This window comes from Equus przewalskii, chromosome 19 (assembly GCF_037783145.1).
Source record: "Equus przewalskii isolate Varuska chromosome 19, EquPr2, whole genome shotgun sequence".
Lineage (NCBI taxonomy): Eukaryota > Metazoa > Chordata > Mammalia > Perissodactyla > Equidae > Equus > Equus przewalskii.
In genome coordinates, this window is record NC_091849.1 from 11,922,981 (window position 1) to 11,946,008 (window position 23,028).

At 37.8% G+C, this 23,028-nt stretch overlaps 1 long non-coding RNA gene across 1 annotated transcript in view; it reads right to left on the bottom strand.

Annotated features, from left to right (window-relative positions):
* Window positions 1-18,640, bottom strand: part of LOC139077253 (uncharacterized) — a 30,571-nt gene extending 11,931 nt beyond the window's left edge. The window contains exon 1 of the long non-coding RNA XR_011529606.1: window positions 18,478-18,640. This is a non-coding gene — a long non-coding RNA (uncharacterized lncRNA). The remainder of the gene's footprint in view (window positions 1-18,477) is intronic.
* Between the last annotated feature and the right edge of the window lie 4,388 nt (window positions 18,641-23,028).

Consider the following 23,028-nt stretch of genomic DNA (forward strand, 5'->3'; position numbering starts at 1 on the left):
ATAAATTTAACCAAGGAGGTGAAATACCTGAACACTAAAAAACTATAAGAGATTATTAAAAGAAATCAAAGAAGATATAAAGAAATAGAAATATATTCCATGTTCATGGATTGGAAGAATAAACATAGTTAAAATGTCTGTATTACCTAAAGCAATCTACAGATTCAATGCAATCTCAATCAGAATCCCAATGACATTCTTCACAGAAATAGAACAAAGAACCATAAAATTTATATGGAACAAAAAACACCACAAATAGCCAAAGCAATCCCGAGAAAAAAGAACAAAGCTGGAGGTTTCACAATGCCTGACTTCAAAACATGCTATAAAGCTTGGGCTGGTCCAGTGGCTAGGTGGTTATGTTCATGTGCTCTGCTTTGGTGGCCCAGGGTTCACAGGTTTGGATGCTGGGTATGGACCTACACACCACTTATCAAGCCATGCTGTGGCAGCAACCCACATACAAATAGAGGAAGACAGGCACAGGTGTTAGCTCAGGGACCATCTTCCTCAAGCAAAAAGAGGAAGATTGGCAACAGATGTTAGTTCAGTGCCAATCTTCCTCACACACACACACACACACACACACACGCTATATAAATAAAAATAAATAAAACCACACATCTATAGACAGCTAATCTTCAACAAAGAAGCCAAGAACATACGATCGAGAAAGGAAATTCTCTTCAATAAATGGTGTTGGGAAAACTGGACAGCCCACATGCAAAAGAATGAAAGTAGATCATTATCTTACACCATACACAAAAATTAACCCAAAATGTATTAAAGATTTAAATGTAAGACCTGAAACCATAAAACTCCCAGAAGAAAATATAGGCAATACACTCTTTGACATTGGTCTTAGTGGTATCTTTTCAAATACTGTGTCTACTCAGGCAAAGGAAACAAAAGAAACAATAAACAAATAGGACTAAATCAAACTGAAAATCTTCTGCAAGTCAAAGGAAACCAGGAACAAAATGAAAAGACAACCCACCAACTAGAAGAAAATATTTGCAAATCACGTATCTGACAAGGGGTTAATTTCTAAAATATATAAAGAACTCATACAACTCAACAATAAAAAAACAAACAACCCAATCAAAAAATGGGCAGGGGATATGAACAGACGTTTTTCCAAAGAAGGCATACAGATGGTCAACAGCCATGTGAAAATATGTTCAACATCACTAATCAGTAAGGAAATAGAAATCAAAACTACAATGAGATATCACTTTACACACATCAGAGTGGCTATAATTAATTATTTATAATTAATAATTATAAACAAATGGCTATAACAATACAAGAAATAACAAATGTTGGAGAGGATGTGGAGAAAAGGGAACCCTCATACACTGCTGGTGGGGATGTAAACTGGTGTAGCCACCATGGAAAACAGCAATGAGATTTCTCAAAAAATTAAAAATAGAAGTACCATAAGATCCAGCTATCCATTATTGGGTATTTATCCAAAGAACATGAAATCAACAATTCAAAGAGATTTATGCACCCCTACGTTCACCACAGCCTTATTCACGATAGCCAAGACATGGAAGCAACCCAAGTTCCCATCAACTGATGGATGGATAAAGAAGATGTGGTATATACATACAATGGAATACTACTCAGCCATAAGAAAAGACAAAATTGTCTCATTTGCAACAACTTGGATGGATCACGAGGGTATTATGTTAAGTGAAATAGGCCAGATGGAGAAAGACAAACACCATATGATTTCACTCATATGTGGAAGATAAAAAAACACATGGATAAGGAGGACAGATTAGTGGTTACCAGAGGGGAAGTGGGGGAGGGGCAGTGAAAGGGGTAAAAGGGCACACACGTATGGTGACAAACAAAAGCTAGACTATTGGTAGTGAACACAATGCAGGCTATACAGAAACTGGTATATAATAATGTACACCTGAAATTTACGCAATGTTGTAAGCCAATATGACCTCAATAAAATAATTTTAAAAGATAAAAAATAAATGCATGTTTAATGATGAATGAATTTTTATGATGGTTTTGATATCTGAGCTAAGCAAAAGATGTGTATATAACTGCCTAATGAGCAGGTCTGCTGGCCTAGGGGGAATAATGCCCCAGGAGATGGAGAGAGATTTTACTGATGAGTCATCTGAACCCCCTGTCAGTGTTCTTTGGGGAATGAACTGTGGAGCACAGAAAAACCAACAGGAAATCAGAGGAGATAAGTACCATGGTTTTTAAAGTACCGTGGTTTTTAGTATAGACCTGTTAGATCAATGTCAATCTTAGAAATAATTATATTAAGGGATATCTTGTGAAGATTTAGTAAAAGGAAGTAGTTTTCACCAGGAATCACACTCATTTCAATTCTTGTGGAGCAGGTTAACTAGTCTAGTGAATGAGAAGAATGAGATGTAACTAGATTTTAGGGATAAATTAGACAAAGTCAAATGCTCCACCCTGAAACGAGGTAGACACATGAAAGCAAGATGATGGCACCATTAGACCAATTGTCTTGGTGCCAGTTAGTTGGAAATGAAAGTAGGTTCCCGATGTCTTGCGATAGTTTTGTCCTCATCTCTGACCTATTCAACAGCTTATCCAACACTCAAATGAAGATCCAGAAAGCACATTGACTGAATTCACGGCTGACATCTGTGTCATCAAAATATTTTGCAAGCCAGTAAATGCATCCTGACAGGACGTAGCAACTGGGAAAAAACGGGACTAACGCCGTAAGATGCAATTTGACAAGAATTTAAGGATCTTCTTCTGCAACAGCATCTGTGTATAGACTGGGAAACTTGTGGGTCCCCATACAATCTGAATTAACAGTGATCTAAAGTTTCCTTAAGGGAAATAAAGACCATAGAATGAAGGAAAAGATGGTCCGTTTTCTGCATGCTGGCAGAGCACTCCTGGAATATTGCTTTCAGCTCAGAATGACATCAGACTTTCAAGTTGGGCCAGAGGTGAAGGAACAGAAGTGGAATACTTAAGGCTTTGCAACTATATCTCATGAAAAGCAGTGGAAAGATCTAGGATGAACAGCCTGTAGAAGGGGATAGTCCAAGGGCCAAGGCAGCCATCTTACATATCAGAAAGGCTGTCACATGGAAGGATTAGCAGACATTTGGTCCTGTCCAAAATATCTGTAAGATATTTCGTCCATAAGACATTTGGTCTACACTAAAATGTCCTTGACATTTGGTCCTGTCCAAAATGTCCACGAGCATTTTTGGTCCATGTCAAATGGTTTTGGACAAGACCAAATACCAAGGACGTTTGGCATGGGCCAAATGTCTTATGGATGTTCGGACAGGATCAAGTGTCCTGCAAGGCACGGAAGTAAGATCTTACTTGATCTGTATGTCTGGTTTCACAGGTAGAGCTGACACCAATATGTGGAAGTTATGTAAATACAACCACATTTCATTACAACCAAGGGACTTATAATAATAACAGCAATGATTGGCATGCCACTTGTTGATTCAATCTTTTCATGGGAGATTGGTCTGAACAAATTTCTAATGTGCCCTCTAACCTCAATTTAAAAATATACCAGTAGCCATATAAGGTAGATTGCAAAAATGGCCAAAAACTTTTCCTATTCCTTTATGCACACTCTTTTGCAATATGACTTAGTAGCATCTCCCATCAAGAGTTTATTTCTAAACCCCTCGAATCTAGGCTTTCCTATATAACTCCTTTTGATTAAAGTGGAGGCCTGAAAAGCCCTTGCGTGTCAGGGCCTTCTCTATTGCTGTCCCCGGGGATCCCAAAACTGCCACGAACCTTGGCTATTTTTCTTTTATTTATTGAGTTCATACAGTTTACAACATTGTGAGATTTCAGCTGTATGTTATTACTAGTCTATCACCATGTAAGTGTTCCCCTTTATCCCCTTTGTCCACGCCCCAGCTCCCTTCCGCAGTAACCACTGAACTGTTCTCTTTGTCCATGTGTATGTGTATCTTCCACATATGACAGAAGTCATCTGGTGTTTGTCTTTCTCCATCTGGCTTATTTCACTTAACGTAATACTCTCCAGGTCCATCCATGTTGTTGTGAATGGGACGATTTTGTCTTTTTTGTGGCTGAGTAGTATTCCATTGTATATATGTATCACATCTTCTTTATCCAATCATCAGTTGATGAACACTTGGGCTGCTTCCATGTCTTAGTTATTGTGAACAGTGCTACAATGAACATAGGGGTGTATAAGTCACTTTGAATTGTTGATTTCAAGTTCTTTGGATAGATATCCAGTAGTGGGATGGCTGGGTCATATGGTATTTCTATTTTCAGTTTTTTGAGAAATCTCCATTGTGTTTTCCATAGTGGCTGCACTTGTTGCATTTCCCCCAGCAGTGTATGGGGGCTGAGCCTTGGGCTATCTTGTTGGAGGCATTTGACCCAGTGAGCCCTCTCACCCCAGCCAACAGACAACACCCGTAGGCAACATATGAGTAAGGCCATTCTAGACTGAACAGCCCCTAGATGGTCTGCCCACTGACCAAGGGTGAATGAGTGAGCCCAAGCAAGACCCGCACAACTCCTCATTTAAGCCCAATCCACATTGCTCTGTCAGAATTGTAAGCTAAGGAATGATTATTGCTTTAAGCCACTGAGTTTTAGGATGCTTTATAACACAGCAAAAACAGATATATCATGGACTATACTTTTCCTGAAATATTTCTGGTGGGTTTTTTTTTTTTTCCACAAAGTCTTTTTGAGAGGCAATCTGAGCATTCTTCTTTTCTTAGTCCAAGATAGAATGTACTCTTAACCTAATAGTATAGAGAAAGTGGATTGAGATGCGGTGGAAGTGGTGGAAAATACAGGAGGACCAGAGAGAATTCTGCTGGCCTAAAGATTTTAAAAAGTTATTTACATACACGGATAATGGGTTACGTGGTTGAATATCCAAATGATTACATGAATGAAAACAATCATCAAAGACAGGAGCGCACAGAAAATTCTGTGCTGCCCCTTTGGGTTTCTTTCAGAAATGTTTCCCACTAACAAGAGAGGCAGATTTAAACTTTTGATTACCAGGTCTTCATGCGGGTTATTTTCCCAATATTAATAACTCCACTTTGCATAACACATTTTGGTATAAAAAACACTTTACATCCATTCCTTCATATATTTATAGTTAGTATTTCACACTCAGAATATTAGAAGTATGTAAAGCAGATGCATTTTAGTTGGGGTTTGCAGAGCAAATGAAGTTCCTTCTATTTCTCTGAAGGAGTGCAGAATGGGGGTGGAGGGAGGAGGGAACAGGGTTAAAAGATGAACCTGAAGCCCCTTCCTACCCCAGTCCCCCGCCCCGCCGTGGGGAAAATAAGCTGCTCTCCATTCTGGGGCTTGCAGAAGGCAGCTTGAAGGGTTCTCACACTGCTCTAGCTTGAAAGACCAATATCTAACACACCAATTCCTTCATTTGCTTTCCTTGGTGCAATCGCATCTCAAGGAAACGTTATTTATTTATTTTTTAGGAGCATTTCTGGATTTCCTTCATGAGGCCTCCTTTGAAGTTACTATATCTATTATGAAGAAGCTACGTAACCTTTGCTGCTTCTTCATTTCAAGTTTTCTTTTGAATTTTCTATTTTCTGAGCCAGGAAAAAGGAAAAGACGCCCTTTCTCTTTCTAACAGGTTAGACGGGGCACAAGCCTGAAAATGGATTCTTTCGATTTTATCAAAGCCTTGAACTTCTTCTGTCAGGCACAGCCTCCTTTCATTTTGTGCTGGCTTTTTTCTTACTTTGCTTCTCATCTTCTTTGTCGTGCTATTAAAAAAGGTGCTTTCCGTGTTTGTCCAATCTCTTGGGAAATGTGCATGTTCTTTGTTTATTCCTCTTCTAAATAAGAATCTCTAAACATTCAGAAATGCTGCCTAAAGAAGAGCATTTTAATCATAATTCCTGGGTTGGTGTGTTTTTTTCCAACAAAGCTTTGGACACGTGCTCCTTCGGGAAGCTCATGAGCCTTATCGCTGAATCCTTTGAGGCCGACTGGCTGACTGATAAACTGATTGACTGATTTGGCAGATGGCATTATGGAAGTGTTATTGAAACACTAAATAATAGATAGAACAATTTCATTCACAATCCCATCACCCCACAAATTAAATAATATTCATCTTCCATTGAGCTCTGTAATGGTGGCGTTTCAGGACTAGACAGAGACCAAAAATATGCATATATACATACATATGTGTGTATATATGTATTATATGTGTGTACATAGATATATGCACATACACCCGCTTATTTATATATGACTAAGGATCTAATGTTCTTAAAAAGCTTAATGTATAATAACACTTTGAACTTACAAATGAACTATTTTCACTTACAGATTCCCTTTTTTTCACTAGAAACAATATACATTTTATTACTTGTCCTCACTATGCCCTTGCCCCCATGTCCCTACCTCTACCTTCCTCTCTCCAACCCCCACCTAAGAGAGAGATATTGGGTCAATATTAAAACAGAAAATTCCTTTCATAGGCAGCATTTCGTTTTTAATACAGTAAGCAGAAGCAATGTCAGTATTAGGCAAAAAATTCAAATGTTTTTCTAAAAATTGCTCTAGTTCAGCCTCCTAGTTAGACTGAGTAATTCCTTTATTCACCTTTCAAACATTTGGCACAAGATTATCTTTCAGGGCATAAGTTATGACCATTAAGCAAATTTATCCAAGGAAAAATGTGCAGCAAAAGTGGTTTAACATATTCTAAGGTTCAGTGTCTCTTTTTTAAGGCAGCTACTCCGCTCAACAAAAATAGAATTTAGGCAGCACCAACGACAGCATCCTGCTGACTGAATCATCTTTACGAATGGTTGTTCTATTTTCAAAGTAAGAATATATTTTTTGATCATGTTTAGACACTACATAGCATAAAGGCATGCACAGAGAGATTAATTGCTGTGTTTGTGCTATTCACAACACAAGGCTGAGATTAATAATCTGCTCAGAAAATTATTTCTCATGCCACACACAGAATTTTATTTTGTGTATTTCAGTATTGCTATCTGATGGTCCCAAGAGTTCTCTGTATTAATAGAAAGATTTTCGCCTCTTTCCAGAGCCTGAAATGTTTATGTTTTAACACATAATCTTCAAAGATTCCAGTGTGAAAAGCAGAATGTATTTTAGAAAACCTGTTATGGATTTTCCATAGTTATTTACTAAAAGACTTTTTCTATCGGATCTGTGTAGATCAATGGTTCTCAACTAGGGGCTATTTTCCTCCCAGGGGACATTTGGCAATGTCTGAAAGACATCTGTGGTTCTCAGAACTGGCATCCAGTGGGCAAAGGACAAGGGTGCTGCGAAACATCCTATAATACACAGGACAGCCTCCCACAGCAAAGAATTATCTGGCCCAAAATGTCATCAGTGCTGAGGCTGAGAGACCTGGTATAGAGCATCTTGGCTGTGTATCACAACGCTGCATTTTACTCCACCCAATCGAGAATGTTGTCCATAATATACCAGAACGCTACCAGTGGCTTTTGGAAAAAGAGTGATCCTTTTGCTCTGAGAATACAACATACCCTCTCTCTGAGAATACAACATAAGGCGGGGAGCTGACCACCAGTTGGAGCGGGAGACTCTAGCTCATCAGACTTATGGCTTAAAAAGTTCAGTACTTTAAAGGGAATTTGGTGCTTTCCTTGTTAGTCATGGCAACTTTCCCGACTGCCTATGGAGAAAAGGGACAAGGAAATATGTCTTCAGTTGATATTATGGGAAAGGAATTTAATATGTTTTAAAAAATACTTATTATTTACTCTACCACTGATTTGCAACATGACCTTAGGGAACTCCCTGGCTTAAAAACATGATGACTCATAAATTCTTGATGATCTGTCACATGTTGAGACCACATGGTCTTGCCTCTATCGGTTTATTATTCCAATTCGTTTCTAAGAAAATAAACTATGAATTCCTGAGATATATAGTATATATTTCAGCCTACATTTTCCCTCCAAAAGGGAGGGTTCGATTACAAGATGAACCCCAAATTCAACTTTTGCTTCCTCAGCAAATCCTGTTTCCGTGCCTTCCTCTTCCTTCTCCCCTTTAGGGCCCCACAAAAGAAGTGATTTGCTTGGGCTATAATCAGGGAGGGGGCCCAGAGATATAACTATTCAAGTGTTTTTCTTTTTTTAGTACAGTAGATAGAACTTGCAAATATGAACTTATCAACGTATTAATCATTACGGTCATGAACACCAAAATTTCAAGGCAGCATCCATCCAACATTCTAAATCTAAAATCAAAGTATTTTATTCTTTGCACCAATCTTAATTATGGCCTTCAGGTATATTTCAAGTCACTCCAAGTATAACACAGTGGAGAACCCAGGTAGTGACCTAGGGCAGATTGTCTTACCTCTCTAAACCTTATTTGTAAATTGAAAATAATAATCATGCTTTACAGAGTTGTTGTGAGTTGAAAAAAGTTACAAGTCTTTATATTAAAAATATCTACTGAGGATTAAGCAAGTGGATTAAAAAAAACAACCCACCACTGGACTCAAATTGCTGAAATGTCAGAATGCCAAAGAATAAATAGAAAATCCTAAAAACTTCCCCAGAGGGTAAGAAAAACTGGCTACATGCCAACGGATGAAAAGCAAATTGGTATCAGACTTCCAATTAGCAACAGTAGACTCTGGAAGGCAAAATGACAAAGCCTTCGTTCTGATGGAAATTGACTTTGGTTCTTGAATTCTATACCCAGCCAAATAATCAATAAAGCACAAGGGTAAAATAAAGACATTTTCTGACATGCAATAATGCAAAACGGACACTACTCATATATCCCCCATAAAAATACTATCTGAGGAGTTATTCCAGAAATAAAGAAATTTTCGAAGGAGAGTACCACGAGACGTAAGAAAGAATAACAGTGAAGTGTGACCTAGAAAAGGTGAACAAGACTGGAAACAAATTTAAAAAGAGTCAAAAAGATGTTGATTGGACATTCTCTTTGGAGCAGCAAAGGTTAGTAGCAAAGGATCATGTAACTCTTCTGTGGATCCCTTTGTGAATAACACTTATATAATCATAATAGTTAAGTACAATCATCCCTCAGTATGCAAGGGGCATTGGTTCTAGGACCCCCTCCAATACCAAGCTCCATGGATGCTCAAGTCCCTTATGTAAAATAGTGTAGTGTTTGCATATAACCTACACACATCCTCCTGTATACTTTAAATCATCTCTAGATTACCCACAATACCTAACACAATGTAAATGCTATATAAATAGTTGTTATACTGTATTGTTTAGGGAATAATGACAAGAAAAAAATGTCTGGACGTGTTCAGTGCAGACATAACCATTGTAAACCTTCCAATCCTCGGTTGGTTGCGTCTGTGGATGCAGAACCTGCAGATACGAAGGGTCGACTGTACTCTTTTATAATAAATATCTAAGAACAAAGCATGTAAGGCTTAGTTAAAGATTACTAAGTGAGTTTAAATATTATAAACTTTGGCAATAAAAGATTGCATGACTAATCCAAAGATAGTCATGAAATAGTGCATCTAAGCAAGGTAGAGCAAAAGTCTTTTAATTTTTGGTAACGGAAGTCAATAGATACTGTCTCAAATAGGTAACTGAGGAAGTATACAACTAAAGAACTTAATATAGATCCCCTTTATAGCTATTGCTCTTCCTATTTTCCTGGAAGCATTAAACAATGCAATTTAATAAGACAAATAAATTAGAGGCATGAATTGGAAAGGTGGAGGAGACACTACCACTGTTCATAAATGTCACATTTATGTAACTGTAAAACCCCAAAGAATCTTCTGAAAAAACTGTTGCAGACAATAAATTAGTTCGGTAAGTTAGTAAAACATATCAGAAATCAATAGCCTTAATAAAGTGTAAAAATGGCAATATTTACAAAAGTAGCAAAAGATAAATTACCAAGAAGAAACTTAACTAGAAATATGTATAACCTTTATGAGGAAAATTCTAAATTATTCGTGATGGATACAAAAGTAAAAACAAACAAATGGAAAGATGTAATGTATTAAATTAGAAGACTCAGTATCATGAGGATGTCAATTCTGCCAAAGTTAACTTACAAATGTAACGTGATTCAAATGAAAACACCAGCCAGCCAGAAAAACTGTGATAAAGAAGAGCAGCTATTAGTCATACTAAGTATCAAAGTGCATTATAAAACTTCAATAATTAAAATAGTGTGGTAGGGGGCCGGCTCCGTGGCCGAGTGGTTAAGTTTGCGCGCTCCGCTGCAGCGGCCCAAGGTTCGGATCCTGGGTGCGGTCATGGCACCGCTCATCAGGCCACAATGAGGCAGCGTCCCACATGTCACAACTAGAAGGACCAGCAACTAAGATATACAACTATGTACGAGGGGGTTTGGGGAGATAAAGCAGAAAAAAAGAGAAGAAGAAGTTGGCAACAGTTGTTAGCTCAGGTGCCAATCTTTAACAACAACAAAAAAAACAGTGTGGTAGTGTGGCATGAATACAGACAAAATGAAAAGAACAGAGACCCATGCATAGTTCAAAATACATCCTAAAATTAGTACATAATAAAGATGATACTGCAAATGAATGGGGTAAGGAAGGAGTTTTTAGCAAATGTTTTGGGGATAACCAAGTAACGATCTAGAATGAAATAAGAGGATCTGTACCTCTCACTGTATTCCAGATAACTCCAAAAATATCTAGGAATGAAATGTTGAAAAAAGGAAAAAGAGGAAAGCCATTGAAAGTACAGAAAGAATACATAGGCAATATCCTTTATAACCTTGGAACTCAGAAGTCCTTTGTAACTATGACTCAAAACCCAGGCACCAAAAAGGAAAAGATAGTTAATTTCAACTATTTAAAAATCAGTACTTTTTCAGGGCAAAACATCATAAGCAAAGTCACAAGAAAAATGACAAATCGGGACAAATGTTTCTAACTCATTTCACAGGCAAACAGCTAATCTCCCAAGTGTATAACGAGTTCTTAGATGGCGGTAAGAAAATGGACAGTAATCAGTAGAAAACTGGGCAAAGAATATTAACAGGAAGTTCACAGAAATATGAAAACAGCCTTTAAACACGAAAAGTTGCTTAGTGTCACTAGTGTTAAAAGAAGTGCGAGTTAAAACTATACTGAGTTACCAAATTTCATCTAGTAGATTAGCAAAAATCTGAAATCCCTGATAAATATGTGAAATGACAGAAACTCATCCTGCGCCAGTAAGGAATATAAATTTGCTCATCTCCTAGGGGCAACAATTTGGCAATATCTACCAAAACTGAAAACACATTTACCCTTTGACCCAGTAATCCAATTCTAGGAACCTATCCTACACATACACCACATATTTAAATAATTATATATGCACAAGATTTTTTATTGTGACATTTCTGTTACAGTAAAACAATGTCATTCAGCGTAGGACTGCTTAAATAAACTATAACACAGCCACTCAGATATTATCCAGCTCCCCAAAAGAAAGATAGAAAAAAAAATGAGGAAGCTCTCTGGGTACTGATTAGAAAATATCTTCAGAAAATATTGTTAATGGTGTATCAATCCAGTATGCTGTCTTTTGTATAAGAAAGGTGGAAATGAGTGCATATTTTTGTTTTTGCTCTATCTGCATAAAGACTTACTAAAAGAGTCAAGAAAATAGTAACAGTGGCTACATATATTCCTCAAAAAATTAAACATAGAATTACCATATGACCTAGCAATTCCACTTCTAGGTATATACCCAAAAGAATTAAAAGTAGGAACTCAGATGTTTGTACACAAATGTTAATAGAAGCATTATTCACAATAGCTAAAGGTGGAAATGACCTGAATGTCCATTGACAGATAAATGAATAAACAAAATGTGGTGTATACGTACAATGGATACTATTCAGCCTTAAAAAGAAATGAAATTCTGGCTCATGCTACAACATGGAAGAACCATGAAAACACTGCTAACTGAAATAAGCCAGACACAAAGGGACAAATATTATATGATTTTACTTAAATGAATAGTTCCTAGAATAGTCAAATTCATAGAGATAGAAACTAGAATAAAGGTTTCCAGAGGCTGAGGGAGAGAGGGGAATGAGGAGTTATTGTTTAATTGGGACAGAGTTTCAGTTTGGGGAGATGAAGAAGTTCTGGAGATGGATGGTGGTGATGGCTGCACAACAAAAGGAATGTACTTAATACCATAGACTGTATATTTAAAATGGTTCAAATGGTAAATTTTATATTGTGTATATTTACTGCAATAAAAATACTGGCTACCTATAGAGTCAGAACGGGCGGGTGAAAGATGCAGGGTAGGAGTGACATTACCCAAGACATTCCTTTTGCACTATGTAAATTCATTACCTAATTACCTAATAACATCCATAAATAATTCTTATGAAAGACTTAGATTTTCCTCTTGAATCACTTCTGTAATTTGATTTTTTTCTATATGCAAATGTTACCTTATTTCGTTTCGATATTTTAAAAGCACCTTCATCAGTAGTGGATTGATTAAATATCCACACACCAGAATACCAAGCAGGAATAGTGAAGACTAAGGTAGAGCTCTATTTCCTTCATTTCGATGTGCAGACTCGCAGGTTCTGGCCTCCAGAAAAGTGCTCCCGATTCCGGTCTTTGTGGGGCCGGTTAATTAAATGCACGGTGCCTGGCCTGCAGTCTCAGCCATCTGCCTGGGGGAAGGTGAGGGAGAGGAGAGCTGACCTCTTCATCTTACATGTGCCTCATGCTCCAAGATTACCTGTAGGAGCAACCCTGTCTTAGGCATGATGGAGTCCTTGCTCAGCCATTAACCAATCAATCCCTCATTTCGTCTGACTGTTTTCCCTCATGCGAGTACCTCCCGGGGCAGGGAAGCTGAGGGGCAAAGGAACCAACAGTAGGAATAGGGGTCCAAATATCCCCTACACCCCTTTCTTTATCTGCAGCTACCCAGCTTTCACCTGAACAACTCCATTGCAGTCGGGCACCCCTCTATTGGGGTGCCCATTCCACTGGGCAACAGCTCCACCAGCCAGAAAGTACTTCTTTACATTGAGCAGAAGTTTGCCTTTTAGTAATTTCCACCCATTGGGCCTGTTTTTATTTTCTGGAACCAGAAAAAATATTATAATCCTCTTCTATATGATATCACTTCAGATATTTAAAAGGCATTAGTGGATCTTTTGCCAACAATGGATCTTTTCTCCAGGCCCTGAAGGTTTGCTATGAAACCATATCATTTTAGCGGCTAGAATCCCAGTAATTTCTGAGCGCCCAGCCCCAGCTCTCCTCTCTCAGTATTCATCAGATGCAGCCCATTTCCATGAATACACCTTTGATTCCACTGTTACTTTTCCACCTACCTCTTACAAATCTCTTTTTTCTCTTTTAGAAATCGAATAGACATGTAAGCCCAAATGAAACACATCTGTGTAAACGCAGATGTGATAGGTGGTCTTTAAAATGGTTCCTAATGGCCTTCGTGCCCTGTGTAACCTCCTCGTCTGGAATATGGGCTAGACCTAGTGACTTGCTCCCAAAGAACAGAATATAGCAAGAGTGATAGGCCGCACTTCCGAGACTAGACTATAAAAGACCATGACTTCCATCTTGCTGGCTTTCTCTTTTGGGCTCTTCTTGCTTTGATGAATCCAGATCCCATGAGAGGTGCCCTAATGGAGAGGCCAACATGCCAAGAACTGAGGGCACCTCCAGCCAACAGCCAGCAAGAAACTGAATGCTTCCAACAATTGTGTGAGTAACCTTGCAAGCAAATCCTCCCCTAATAAAGCCTTGAGACGACAACAGCTCCAGCCGACCCCTTGATTACAGCCTTGTAAGAAAGCTGAAGCAGAGGATCCAGCTAAGCTATGGACCAGAATTTCCTGACCCACAGAAACTGTGAGATAATGTTGTTTTAAACCACTAAATTTGGGGGTTATTTGATATGCATCGGGAGATAACTACTACCACCAATGATAAGAACAAATAGTAAGGAGAACTAACCTTGACCCACCTAAGCCATTAGATTCCTAAGCATAGCCAGTCAAATGAAATTTTCCTCTTTCATTAGGATTGTATTTTCCTGTCACATCAAAATTAGCTTCATGAAATTCATTCCAAGTATGACAGTTACTTTAGATTACCTTAATGCCACTATTTTAAGTAAAGACAAGAATTCTAATCACTGGTGTTGCTTGGAAATTTTTCCAGATAACAGGAACCTAATTAAGTACTCGTAGATTTTCTCTGAAGAACACAGTGTTGTGTTGGTAGTAAGACAACACAGACAGAGGTATTGTTTAGCAACTGTAAATTACTTTCAAATAAATTGGCGTTGCTTTGGTGTCATTATGAAAAATAAGTTAGTATTAAGATAATCTCTGAATAGTACACTGAAAAATGAGAAAAAGAACTGAGCAAAAAGTCAGAATCATTATAGATAATGATGGTGTGGATCTTGAAGACTGTGTATTTTTCAATCATCCACCCAAGACTAACTCCTTATACAAATTTCTTACTAGCTGATCTTTTAGCCTGTTTTTGACCATTTCCAGTAAACAACAACTCAGTTCTTCATTATATTGGCTCAAACTGTTTCTTCCTTCACATAGGGATAATTTTTCTAAGGCTCAATGAGATTTCTGTGGATGTGTTTCATTTCAGAAAGACTAGGGTGGAAGGTGGCCCCTTCCTGCCTAGTCTTTTACAGATGACTTGGATCATTTTTACATATTACATTTATTTTTAACTGTGGTAAATATCAAATAACATAAAATTTACCATCATAAGCATTTTTAAGCGTACAGTGTATCGTGTTAAGTATACTCACATTTTGTGCAACAGATCTCTAGAAATTTTTCCTCTTGCAAAACTGAAACACTATACTCATTGAACAACAATTCTCCATTTTCCCTTCCCTCTAGTCCTGGCAACCACCACTGTACTGCTTCTATGAATTTGACTACTTCAGATACCTCATATAAATGGAATCAGAAAGAATTTGTCTTTTTTTAAATGGCTTATTTCACTTAGCATATTGTCCTCATCCATGTTGTCGTATGTGACAGGATTTTCTTCTTTTTTAAGGCTGAACAGTTTTCCATCGTATGTATATACCACATTTTGTTAAGCCATTTATCCGTCGATAGATATTTGGGTTGTTTCCACCCCTTGGCTATTATGTGTAATGCTGCAAAGAAAATCGGTGTGCAAATACCTCTTCAAAATCCTGCTTTCAGTCTTTTGGGTATGCACCCCAAAGTGGAATTGCTGGATCATATGGTAATTTTATGTTTAATTTTTGAGGAACCTCCACACTGTTTTCCACAGTGGCTGCACCATTTTGGACCCCCACCAACAGTGCACAAGAGTTCCCATGTCTTCACATCCTCTCCAACGCTTGTTATTTTCTGAGTCTTTTTTTTTTCATATGGCCTTCCTGATTGGAGGAGGTGATATCATTATGGTTTTGATTTGCATTTCTCTAATGATTAGTGATGTTGAATTTTTCTATGTGTTTATTGGTCATTTGTATATCTTTTTTGGAGAAGTGTCTATTCACTTCTTTGGAGAAGTGTCTATTCAAGTCCTTTGTCCGTTTTTTATCAGGTTATTTTGTTGTTGTTGTTGAGTTGTAGGTGTTCTTTATATATTCTGGATATTAACTGCTTATCACATATTTGAAGGTTTGCAAATATTTTCTCCTATTTTGTGGGTTGCCTTTTCACTCTGTTAATTGTTCCCTTTGACGTGCAGATTTCTTGGATATGATACCAAAAGCACAGGCAACAAAAGCAAAAATAGACAAATGGGACTACAGATGACTTTTTCTTAAATAACGTCTGTCCAGTCATCAACTTGTGTGCACCATCTATCAGTCTCTCTCTCTTTTCTCTCTCTGTCACTCACACAAACACCCCCCCCCCCGCCATGGGCACACACATCCATGGTTACCATGGTTACGACATCCTCTAGCCTCTAAACAGTTAACTAATTTACAACTCTTTCTGTACTGCTATCATCTGAGAAATTGGAGTTGTCTGGGGCCAGCTTTGGAGGCCATTCCTAAAGAGTTGCCTGGTTCTGGTTATCTTTGCCTAATCTCTGGTGTCCATTCCATGCATCAAGAATCATTTTCTCTCATCCAGTGGCACAAAACTGCTTACCATTGTCTGAAATGCAACAACTAACACACATCTCCCTGCTTTGAGTACAAAATACTTTCTTATTTTACCAGTGTCGAGAAACATATTCATTTAATATAGAAATTCATGATGCAGTCAGAAAAAGAGCAAAGTGAATTTTGGTTCTTTTTAAACTTTTTCTGTTAGAGCATTGGCTGCAGCAGATTTTCATTAGGATTTAAATTAGCCTCTTTTGAAAAGCTCTCTTCTAAAATGAATTATCCCTCTTCTGATATTTACGTAAATTTATGAAACATACCAAAATATGTAACCTCAGCAACAAATGCTGTGTTCCAGTTGCTGAATCCTGATATTTAGCCATTTATTACCCTGTGGTGTGCCACGTAAAGGGACTCACCGGGATCTTCTCAGAACGGACCCTCCTCTATTCGCTTACCCACTCATGGAGCCCTTTCTCCTCCCTTTTCTTTTTTTTATAACTTTCTTATCTAGAAACTTTCTGTTAATTCCCTCCCATTCCTCACATTCATGGGGCCAAAGAGTACAAGCAGAAGTTTACATACAGTATGACTAGATATTTAAAATTCTAAATCACGCTAGCAAACTACTATATAAAATGGGTACATCTGGTCCTCATAATTTGTGAATTCTGTATTTTTTAATTTGCCTACTGTCTAAAATTTATTTGTAACTGGAAATCAGTGCTCTCAAGGGTTTCATGGTCGTTCGTGGACACCCACGGAGAAACAAAAAATTCAAGTTGCCCAAGATGCACACTCCCCCTGAGGGTGAACAAGGCGACACTCTGCCTTCTTGTTTTAGTCCTCGTACTGTAAATGAATGTCTTTTCAACAGTCTATTTAGGGTGACGTTTTTCACATTTTTGTGATTTTTCTTGGTGATTTCACCATTGATAATGGCCCCCAAGAGTAGTGCTGACGTGCTGCTGTGTCGTGTTTCGAAGCTCAAGGAGGCTATGATGTGCCTTAAATGTGTATTAAATAAACGTCTTTCAGGCATGAATTATGGTGCCATTGGCCATAAGTTCAATGTTAATGAATCAGCAATATATATTAATATATTAAATAAGGTGTCTTTAAACAGAAACACACGTAAAACAAGGTTATTTATTGATTGGTGGACAAAAACGTTGGGACCAGAGGCTCACAGGAACCTAACCATCTATTTCTCCAAGGGCTACAGTTCAGTATTTGCTAATTCGGTGTTCTAGGGGACCTGATAGAGGAAAACTACCACGAATAATGAGAACCGACTGTACCAGCCTTCTACCTTAACAAACACACATTCACAGTGACAAAATAAAAGATGCGCAAAGCTATAGGTTTTAGATGACTAAAAATTATCATCTAAATTATCAAAAGAAATACCAAAGAAAATGGAATTAGTATTATCATAGATGTCTTGATGTCTTATAGATAGGTCAGTAATGTTTGGATAAGCAATAAAGACATGCATAACTTGTGCATTATTTATATGTATTCCATATTTTTCTTGCCTTCATTTCAGCAAAGACACGAATAATGTTGTTGTAATAGAGATTTTCAAATAATTCGTTCTATGTCAGGAGTAAACCAAAGGATTAAAAATGTAATTGTGTGCAATGTATGCAAAATATCGATATATTTTTATCTAAAAGCAAATTGAAATAAATGTTTAAATTGAAAAATTAAAATTATTTTCATATATTTTATTTTTCTCCTAAAATATTTAAAATTCTCTATCAAAATTAAAAGAAAAAGAGAAGTTATGATTTATGAAACCTAAACATATAATAAAAATTATTTTAAAAGAAATTATGATTAATCAATATCAAATTTTTAAATAAAACTTCTTTTAAAAAATTAACCTTTTAAATTTATTAAGTATTTTTATAAGGACTATTCATAATTCTAATTTCCAATATCCATCTAGTTGCCAACATCGTGATAACATACAAGTTACATCTAGACGTATATATAAATTCAAAATGATGTGAATTATTTAACATAGCAAAATGTCTCTTAGACACTATGTACAACTGTTGAAAAGCCTTTGCTAATTCCTGAGTACCTCCAGAACCACAATAGGAAGAGAGGCAAGGAAACGGATGCTATGCTAGGCAATCCTGAGAGACAATGCCTTGTTGTGCAAGAACAGAAGAATGTGACATGTTCATTAATTTCTCTTTTCTCTCCCCCAAATTATTTCACCATTTAAACTCTCCCTATCTGAAGCAGCGTTCACCTCTGTTGACGGCAGGGATGCAACCCTCAAGTTTCCACAGCATTCAGATGCACTCACCTACTATTTCAAGGACAGAGGAGCATTTCCGAGGCGTGAACAGTGTCAGTCATGAAAACGGATATTTAGGATAATAGGTCCAGCTGTGGCAGATCTGAGCACTGAATGTGACTGAGTCCTATATCAAAGGCCCGACTGGTTAGTCCTAATGAATGGTAGAAGCAGCTGTCTTGAGGAGGAAAGTTGCTACAACCATCCCTGATCTAATTGGAGCACAGGGCACATGTGGTCATCAGCTGGACACAGCTGCGGGCCTGGCGCACTGCCTCTTAGGCACCCGTCTGGTTAGGCCACAGCCCTGATCTGAACTAACCTTTCCTCCTGGGTGAAGCTGAGTTTCCTGCTTTCAGCAGAGCAGGAGACACTTGCTGCCTTGAGTACAGAACCAGGTATATGGTGAAATGTTTACTGTCACCCAAATGATTCTTGGACGGCATCTAACCGTGGACTGATTTCTGCTCTGCTGACTGACCAAGATCTGTAGCCTCTTCCGAAATTCATCTGACTTAAAGCAACACTTTTCTTTTTTATAACCGACTTTATTCTTCCTTCCACTTTGGGCAACCAGTTCCTCTTTGTTTTCTAAATTTAGAAGATAAATTTAGAACTAGATGGCATGTGCTCTATCCTGGGGCTGATCATGTTAGTGACAACAATAAGGTCTAACACTTATCCAGTGCTTACTAAGTGCCAGGCATGGTTCCAAGCACCTTAAATGTATGAACTAATTTGCCTTCACAGCAAGCCCATGCAATGCGTGCAGTTTTACTGAAAAGCAAATTGAGGCACAGAGAAGTTAAATAACCTGCCAAAGTAAGGTTACACAGACTGACTCTAGTCCAAGTTCTTACCCAATTCACTATATGCTACTATGGGAGATGGAGAAATGGTGCTTTTTATGTGCCATGGGCATGCTTGGCTTATTTTATGGGAAAATGATTTTCTTGCACATGGGTTGAATATGATACATTCAAGAAAAAGCATTGTATATGTTCATTCATTGCTTTTCCTTCTGAGAAATTATGCTGTCATTGATTCCGTTAATACTAGAACTGCCTAATATCTGGCACCCCTTGTTAACACTTTTTCCCAAAGGGCCTCCTGTGCTCATATAGACAAGTGGACAGAGAAAAGAGAGAAGAGCTCCATGTAGCTCCAGGCAATCACTGCAAAGAGCCCACAGACCTCAGGGATGTGTTTGCAATGCCCCCAAGTGTCACAGCCCACAGAGCAGGAAAGAGTTAAATCATCCACCCCCCTCCCCACCCCAAGGTCACCTTGAATGTCAGTGGAAAAGCTGGGCATGGAGCCCGGGCCACTGGCTCCTCTCACTGAGTTTCAGGAAGCAAACCCCACTCTGACATTTAATCAGTGAGACATTTTGTTTGTGTTTAAGCATTCCTTTGCAATATTTGCAACCCAAACACTATAGCAAGGAGTCAGTACTTGAGAAACTGGGAAGAAAATCTGACCCAAAGCCAAAATGCCAATCCGCGATGCAGAAAGAATATAGTTAAATCAAGCTAGATTCAATAAACGATGGCATAAGATATCATCTTTAAGTTTTCACTTCGTAATCACCAGTATTAACACAGGTTAAATAACATGATGATAGATGCCATCATCATAATACAACTCGATCTTCAGCCGGTGGCCCTCTTCTTTCAAATAGTATTCAATGCCACCAAGTTCTAGGACATTCTCCGAGAATTTGCTGCAATGGAATTTGGCCCGTACTCTAACAGGGTACCATCATACAACTTAGAAAGGTGAAGGAGTGCAATAGAAAGAGGACCTTCTATTACCAGGAGGGAGAACTGCATGGTCTATTTTCCAGAAGACTACTCGCTGGGCCAAGTGCAAAGCAAAAGAATCGTCATGAAGAATTGGCATTTTAGACCTGGAGCTGCATCAGCTTCTCTATGACTAAAGAAAGCTCTACATCCTACTTCTCCTGGGTGGAGAAACAGGTGGAAAAAACGTTTACAAATTTAAAACGCAGCTTAATTTTCCCTTGCTTCTATAGCTCCCCCATTGACACCTTGAAAGATGATCCCAACAATCCACTTTTCAAAAGAGCTTCTTCAGGGTGCTCTCACTGCTCAGCTCTGGCCGAGTCGTCCTCTTCGCCTTCACAGAAAGGGTGCCTCTTATGCGCCATCAAGACTGCGGGAAAATCCATGGAGATACCAGAAGCCTTCAGCTCCGGCTCGCTCTGGAGTCTTGCTGTTGCTTCCCTTCGCTTCCACACAGACCATCTGCTGGGCTCCTGACTCCTTGTATCCAGGGACTTTGCCTCGGCCCCTCAATCACTGTGATACAGGCCTTTGGACCCCCAGATATGCCTCCCTGGGTCTGTGAAAACTGCTTTTATCTCCCCAATTCCTGAAAGACTCCAGTGGACTTACTCATCTAATTTAGAGTGAATGCATCTTGTATATGTGCAATCCCAGACTGGGTCCTCCTGGTATGTCCTGTCCAATCACTTAACACAGTAACGTTAAGTAGGAACCACCCATACGAGGACATAACTGAACGCTCTGCAGCGGCCTCAGCAATCCTTTTTCAATGTGCGATGCCCATTCTATGCCAGATTTGTCTGCCTGATGCCACGTGCTCACCAATTGTGCCCCGTTAAATTGAAATTATGCTTTAGACTGTGCCCCCAGAACTCGTTTAGAGATTGTTTCAGTGGCCTTCTTTGCATCCTTCTAATTTGATCCTCTATGTACGCTCTGTTGAATGCGGAGCTCAGTCTGTTAAGTCTCCAGAAAAACATGATGTGTTTCTCACTAGGATTTTCTACTAACAACATAGCAGGACAATTTGCTGCTCAAATGTAGCAGAATTAGGTGATAGCTTTATGTTTAGTATCAGCCACGTGCCTCTCATTTCGTATTAAACAAAACACACAAATTGTTTGTTCTGGAAATCTCTCCATTCTTCCTTTCGTTCTTTCTTTCCTTCTCTCTCTCTTCTTCACTCCCTTCCTTCCTTCTTTCTGTCCTTTCTTTTTACAAATTGAATGAAACTCTGAGTCAGGCACTGAGAAAGCAGTCAGTTACAATACCAGGCAATGACTGCTAAGCTGGCAGTAAGCACATGGCTATATTTGAAAGACCTTGTCATACCTTTTAAGGTAAAAAATAAAAATGTTAATTTTGTAACAAAATAAAGCATAACTACCTATTGACATCATCATAAATAACTTATTATCTTAAATAATTTACATTCTCTGTCATGTACATCTATGAACTATGTTCACAGGCTGATTGAATTAAAAGTTGTTATATCACATGCCAATCTACTGCTAGGTAACAACTAAAAGTAATACACTCATGTACACATATCTCTATATACACGTGTGTGTATCCTAATATTTATATAATCATGTCCATAAGTCATATCTATCTGTGTACATGTGTGTGTGTTTACCTTAATATTTAGAAAGAAATCAAACTATCCCAACACACACACATATAGAGATGATTATAAACAGGTAAATATAGAATGTTCCTTTGAAGGTCACCACCACGGCCTTAGTAATCATTTAAATGATTCACTTGATAGTAATATACTATTTGTTAGATGGATCATGATTCCAAGAGCACATCCAAAGTGGACTTGTAAGTAATCAGACATTCTGAACGATTTTCTCAAGATCTTTTCACGGTACGTGGAGACATTTCCTGGATGACGGAATTTGAGTCTTGGTTTTCTGTGCTTGGAAGCAATATACTTTCTAGAAAAAGAATTTTTATATACAAATATAATTTATTTATGTTTGTGCGTGTGTGTGTGTGTGTGTGTTTCATGACTTTTGTTTTATTGTTGCTATTGTTTGTTTCGTTTTAAATAAAGTTCATTCATGAGGTGTACAAGTATATCCAAAATGAGATCTTGACTGGCCGGGATGACATTGTAACTTCAGCCAAACACAATTCTTCCATGTTTTAAACTCAGTTATTTATTTTTCTTCAGTGTACTTTCCCCTTTTTTGGACGTTAAGCTGCATCTCTGCTAATAATAGCAAATTGAAACTTTTCCCCATAAATACATTATTTTAAAAAAATGTAAACATCCAGCCAACATTGAAAATATTTAACCCTTCTCTCTGAAATATACTTAAAGCAATTTAAATAATTTTTTACTAATCCAGTAATTTTAAGATGTCATGTTGTCTAATTTTATGTTTTATAGAATAAATGGAGATAACTGTCTAAAAGTACTCTTCAAAGAGAAAAGGTAAAAAGAATTTGAAGAGAAATGTAGCACTTTTTGAAAAAGGTACTTATGGGAAATTTTTTAATGATATTTTATTTTTATCAGGGTAAAATATATATATATACATACTCAAAAAGTAATATGTTTTATAGTGAAAAACATCAGTCCCTAACTCTGCTCTTTCCCACACCGCCAGAGACAACACTTTTGACTTTTTCATTGTATCTCTGATATTTATGTTCATATTTCTAAATAACATACATTCTCTGAGGTTTCTCAATTTATCAATTTTAGACGTTATTTATTGACTTTCTATTATACGAAGTC